The sequence below is a fragment of the Grammomys surdaster genome, unplaced genomic scaffold (genome assembly GCF_004785775.1).
Source record: "Grammomys surdaster isolate TR1022 unplaced genomic scaffold, NIH_TR_1.0 208, whole genome shotgun sequence".
Classification (NCBI taxonomy): Eukaryota; Metazoa; Chordata; class Mammalia; order Rodentia; family Muridae; genus Grammomys; species Grammomys surdaster.
The window spans coordinates 7,760,985-7,767,074 of NW_021604653.1; the positions used below are offsets into that span (position 1 = coordinate 7,760,985).

General features: G+C 46.0%; 1 protein-coding gene across 3 annotated transcripts in view; it reads right to left on the minus strand.

Annotated features, from left to right (window-relative positions):
• Window positions 1-6,090, minus strand: part of Sctr (secretin receptor) — a 52,911-nt gene that overhangs the window by 18,652 nt on the left and 28,169 nt on the right. The window lies entirely within an intron of this gene.

The window sequence follows — 6,090 nt, forward strand, 5'->3', positions numbered from 1 at the left end:
TCTGCCCCGTGTATACAGAGTTATTCTGCCCCGTGTATACAGAGTTATTCTGCCCACCGCCCCACTTATCCTCTCAGCAGTGTCTTTCCCCTCTCCACATCCTTCACCATTTAGATCAATTAAAATGGTGCTTTATAGCCGGGCAGTGGTGGCGCACACCTTTGATTCCAGCACTTGGGGGGCAGAGGCAAGCAGATTTCTGAGTTCAAGGCCAGCCTGGTCTACAGAGTGAGTTCCAGGACAGCCAGGGCTACACAGAAAAACCCTGTCTCCAAAAAAAAAATGGTGCTTTATCGTGTCCTTAAAGAAGACTCCCAGGGGCCTGTGACCATGGCTGAGCACTCAAATGTGCTTGTGCCTCTTGAGGAAGTGCCTATCTTAGGCAGCTCACAGTGACCCATAACCAACTCCAACTCCTGGGGATCAGACACATTCATCTGATCTCCAAGGGCACCTGAGCACATGCACATATTCATATATACACATAATAATATAATATAAATGTGTATATAATACATATAATAATTGTTTGTTTTCTGAGACAGGGCTTCTCTGTGTAGTCCTGGCTGCCCTGGAATTCAAACTATAAACCAGGCTGGCCTTGAACTCAGATCTCCCTGCCTCTGCCTCCTGGGTGCTGGGACTAAATGTCTGCACCACCACTTGTCTGCCTGGAATAAAATAAATACTTTTAAATGACAATGACAAGAACCACATCACTGTGCAGCCCAGGCCAGACGCACAGGAGAATCACCCCTGACCTGTGCTTTGCCCTCCTATGAACGCAACCAGACAGACATTACTCGTTCACCAGTTGCTTCACACTGTTTGATGCAGAAACATTGCAGCAGAAAGGAATACTGAACAAAAACATTAAGTAACACCTGCATTTCAACTCGGAAAAACGAATTGTACGATAGTCTTAAATAAGGCGAGTCGGGGAAATGGATGTTAAAACAGACAGTACATACATAATTAATGTTATGTTAACAACGAAACTGACAGATATTTAAAATTAATAATATCTATCCAGGTATGGGAAAGGTGGGAGTGAAAACCAGTTGAATTTTCAGGCAAAGAATGTGGAACTACATATCGAGAGCCTTTGAGGTAGGCATTTCTTCTGACCCCCATCCCCTTCCACTTTAGGACAGAGTCTCACATAGCTCGATATGTAGTTGCTGATGATCTTGAACAACCAACCTGGGTGGCGTGTGCCACCCTTCCCAGTTTTCACACTATCAGGGATGAAGGCCAGGGCTTCCTGCATGCTTGAGAACCAACATGGCTGCAGCCAGACACTCCAGGAGCTAATTGAGAAACCGAGCCAGCCTCCCGTAGACACAGGCTCTCTCTCCACACACATATTCAGTGAACCACATTTTTAAAATATTGGCAGAGGTGAGGGCTGCTGTTTCTGGATTGGAGAGATGGCTTAGCAGATAATGCCAGTCACCATCAAGATTTATATCCAAGTTCTATCCCTGGGAGCCACATAGTGGATGGAGAAAGCCAAGCTGCAAACTGTTCTCTGACCTCACATGAGTCATGATACATGCCTCCAATATAGAATAAATCAGTAAATGCAAAAAAAAAAAGACTTTCTGTTCTGAGGATGCTCAGATGTTCAGACATTGGTCCTTCCTTATTCCCCAGGGAATACAGTGTCAATGTTTTTAGAGGATCCATACAGTCCATTCAGTACTGTAAGTCCTCTAGAGGTGACTTCAGTTATGCAGAAGGATGCGCATAAATGCTGTGTAAATATTATGTAATTTTATATAAGCAATTTTAGTGTCTTCTGATTTGGGTATATGTAGGTTTCCTAGAACCAAGTTCATGAGGACACTGAGGGACAACAATTGTCAGAAAAAAACATTTGTTTATAAAGACATTCTAAAGATTACATTTATTTTTTTTTCTGTGTGTGCAACATCAAGCGTGGGAGAAGCCCCTATGTTCATCTTATGGGCTCTGTGAAGGTGTTTATTATAGAACTACTGTAATAACCTTCCAGTGCCCAACCGTGGAGCAGTTAAGTACATTGTTTTAAACCTACAGATCATTAATGATATTTCAGTGTTAAAGTTATGTTTTCTGAGAGTTTCTGAAAAGGTCAGGACCTGCTCATGGGACATTGTAACATGCAAAGGCAGAAGATAAACTTTACACGTACTGTGTGATTTCAGCTACATGTAAAAATAGGGTTACAATTTAATAGATGGCCTCTCTGTGTGTGTGTCTCTCTCTGTCTCTCTGTCTCTCTGTCTCTCTGTCTCTCTCTCTGTCTCTCTCTGTGTCTCTCTCTCTGTGTCTGTGTCTGTGTCTGTCTCTCTCTCTCTCTCTCTCTCTCTCTCTCTCTATCTCTCTCTCTCTCTGTGTGTGTGTGTGTGTGTGTGTGTGTGTGTGTGTGTGTGTGTGTGTAGCTGGAGCTCGGGCTCAGGGTGCAGACTGCTTATGTAACATGTGTGAAGCCCTGGCTTCCACTTCAGCACTTTGTAGAGTGGGCATGTCGGGTGCAGGTGGAGGTCAAAGTATCGTCAGTTCAGAGTTCTTCCAGCCACAAGGACAGTGGGAGGAAAGCAAACCACTGGAATTTGCTATCTGTGTAAAATGTTTTTCTTCATGAATCTCACATGCTAAGAGTTTTGACTGGGGCCTGCACTTCTACATTCTGTGATCTGATCTCATAATCACATTTTTTAAAAATCTATTTAGCCTTGTAACACAGAGTTTGAGGCTAGGCTGTGGTACACAAGACCTGTCTCAAAAAGAAAAAAAGAAAAATGGATATCAGCCAATCTGTGGGGCTCAGTCTCATATCTTTATAAAAACAAGCTTGTGCGTGGATAGGGCTGCACATCAAGTAAAAGCCGACAACCCTGAGGGCAGGAGGAGAGAACTGATTACAGCAAGCTGTCCTCTGGTCTCCTGAGCTGTGGCACAGGGGCCAACCCCTCCCCCCATAAATAAACTAATGTAATTGTTGTCAGTAATCTGTGATGTGCAGGAGAAGCTAAGGTGGGAGGGGTAAGGAGAGGAAGAGGAAAAGGAGGAGGAGGAGCGAGTCGAGGGAAAGAGAGCAGAGATGCGGGAGGATGAAGAGCCATGCAGGTATGGAGAACAGTCCTGGGTAACAACATACATTTAGGTTAGGTAATTGGGAAACACCTCTAATTGTATGGGCATATTGTTATTGAACATTACCAAACATATAAAGCTTTTGCTTAATGTTTAAGCATTAAAGTCTCATTTCCTACTGGGCACGCGTGGACTGCCCAGCCTTGTAGAGACAGTGTGGAAGATTGGCAGAGCTATCTCCCACGCTGGTGTCTCTGGCTGCCTGAGCCATGGCGGCAGCAGCAAGAACACACCTCCACTGCTTGCTCATGGCCACAGGACTAGGCTAGTCAGGAACATGGTGGCTGATTAAGAGAAGCCAGATTGAATGCCACAGATTCAAATTATTACAGCAACAGTGATGGTTTGTATATGCTCGGCCCAGGGAGTAGCACTATTAGAAGATGTGACCTTGTTGGAGTAGGTGTGGCCTTGTTGGAGTAGACGTGTCACTGTGGGTGTGGGCTTTAAGACCCTCACCCTAGCTGACTGGAAGCCAGTATTCTGCTAGCAGCCTTCACTTGAAGATGTAAACTCTCAGCTCCTCCTGTACCATGCCTGCCTGGATGCTGCCATGCTCCTGCCTTGATGATACTGTGCTGAACCTCTGAACCTGTAAGTCAGCCCCAATTAAATATTATCCTTTATAAAACTTGCCTTGGTCATGGTGTCTGTTCACGTTAACTAAGACAGTAATAAAAAAATTCTGAGCTGCAATTTCCTTTCATATTTTTCTATCCTCACATTTTCATGGGTGCTATTTAGTAATCGAAAGAAAAGGGGAATTACATTTTTAAGGCATAAGAACTGTGCAGGGGGCCTTGATGACTCTGCCCAGCAGTAGCCTCAGGATTGGAATGGCCCAAATGCCACAGTCTCATATAGTGGAAGAGAAACAAGATGAACTTCTAAACCCTAGAAGGCTAGCCTGTTCTTTAGCAAGTGGGAACCATATTGCCTCCCTTGCATGTTTGTTAGAAACAGGGAGAAGCTAACAGATGCAGTGAATCCGCAATGCCTGTCATTCAGAGGGCCCTCAGCATGCATCATTCCACCCAGCGCCAGCCGCTCTCCCTCGTGAGTCAGCAGGATGAGGTGGTAGGAACACTGAGATATGAGTTAGCCTCCAAATCTGAAAGTGGACCTGTTTTCTCTTCCACCAATAGAATGCTCTGAACAGGTGGCCATGCCAATGGGCCACCATCGGTCCTAGTTATTTTAAGAGGCAGCTTAATGAATCTGGGCAACATCGGTTGCATCATCTGAAGTACAGAGGCAAAGCTGAGTGTGTGGGGGTGAGAGAACGGCGACAACTTATGGAGAAAATGTTAGAATGATTGACAGGTCGAAAGGCAAGGCTCCCCGTGTAAGGTCGGTGGAAGGAGCTTAGAGAAGGTATGTAGGTTTTGACTCGGAATAAACAAGGCCATTTTGCCATCAGACCCTGCAAGTGATAACAACTGTGTTAGGTGGAGCCTCCCTCCAGCAGCAACTGTCCCTGAAGCCAAAAGCCACCTCTCAGGGACCACAGAAGAGCTGTGGAGGTGAGTTACCTTAGATTAGTGTTCCCTAGAATCTGGGATACAAAATAATTCTGTAGGGTTGGGAGTATGGCTCAGCTCCATCCTAGTGTCATATTAACTGGGCATGGCGGCACACCCCGGTCATCCAACACGAGAGAGACAGAGGCAGGAGGACCAGATTCACAGTCACCTCAGGTACATGAGGAGTTTGAGGCCAGCCTGGGCAACATGAGACCCTTCCTCATAAAATCCAATAAAAAAATAAAAAATAAGAAAATAAAAACATGGAATAGTTGTAGCTGGGAGGAGTTCCAGGGACTGGGAAGGGGAAAACAGGGAATGATTGGCTGAGGAGGGCTAGAGTGTCCCCTTCCTTAGGTGAGAAAGAGTTGACAGAATGCTTGTCTAGCAGGTTAAAAGTACTGAGTTCGAGCCTCAGCATCACACACGAGGCATGGTATAGCAGGCCTGTAATTCAATCACTTTGAAAGAGGGGCCCGGGGAAACAGGAGTTCTAGGTCACTCTTGGCTATTTAGAGAGGCTGAGGCCAGCCTGGTCAGCATGAGACTCTATCTAAAAATAAAAATAAAAAAAAGTAAAATAAGAAAGAGAACTGGAATTTCACAAGTCTTGGATCAACCTGTTGGTGGGCACTCCCAGCTCCCAAGTTCACACCCAGAACCACCTCCCTGTGCTCTTCAGTTTGAAGCTTGGCACGGCGAGGTCCCACACCACTCAGTCTGTTCTACTGATGCCTACACTGGCTCATGGGGGCCTGAGAAGGCACAGGATGGCCAGGTGCAGTGTCCTGGCAGAATAATTTGTCCTATTCAGTCCTAAGTGACCTTCAACCCTGATTTTAAGTCCATGATGTCTGACCCCAGCATGACTGTGACTCCCAGGAGTTCTCATATGACCCTTGTCCTCTCAGCTTTTAGCATCTGCAGTCTTCCACTACCTCTAGAGGACTCAGAGTCCAAGAACACCCCTGGGCTGGGTCAAATTGTCTGTCTTTGCCACCTGTTTGCTGCCCCCTGATGGCAAGCATTTTCTCTTAAGGGACAGATAGTAAATATTTTAAGCTCAAAATGCCACCCAGTCTCTTCCAGCTACTCAGCTCTGTCCCTGTCACCCAGGAGCAGCCTCTTGGTGCTAATGGACTTGGTTTTGTCCGAACAAAACCTCATTTGCAAAAGCTGGGGGAGGCAGGTCACGGCCCAAGGCCAAGGTCTGGTGATCTTTGCTCTAAGTAGGTGCCATCGACATTGTGGACACTTAGGGGCACTCGTGCCTGGTCTGTCTGTCCGTCTGAGTCTACTACTGACATTTTTCAATACTCTAGTGGCACATGCCCAGGAAGAGCACCAAAAAAAAAATGAAGGAAGGGAAGGAGGGAGGGACAGAGGGAAGGAGCAAAGGAAAGGAGAGGAGAGGAGAGGAGAGGAG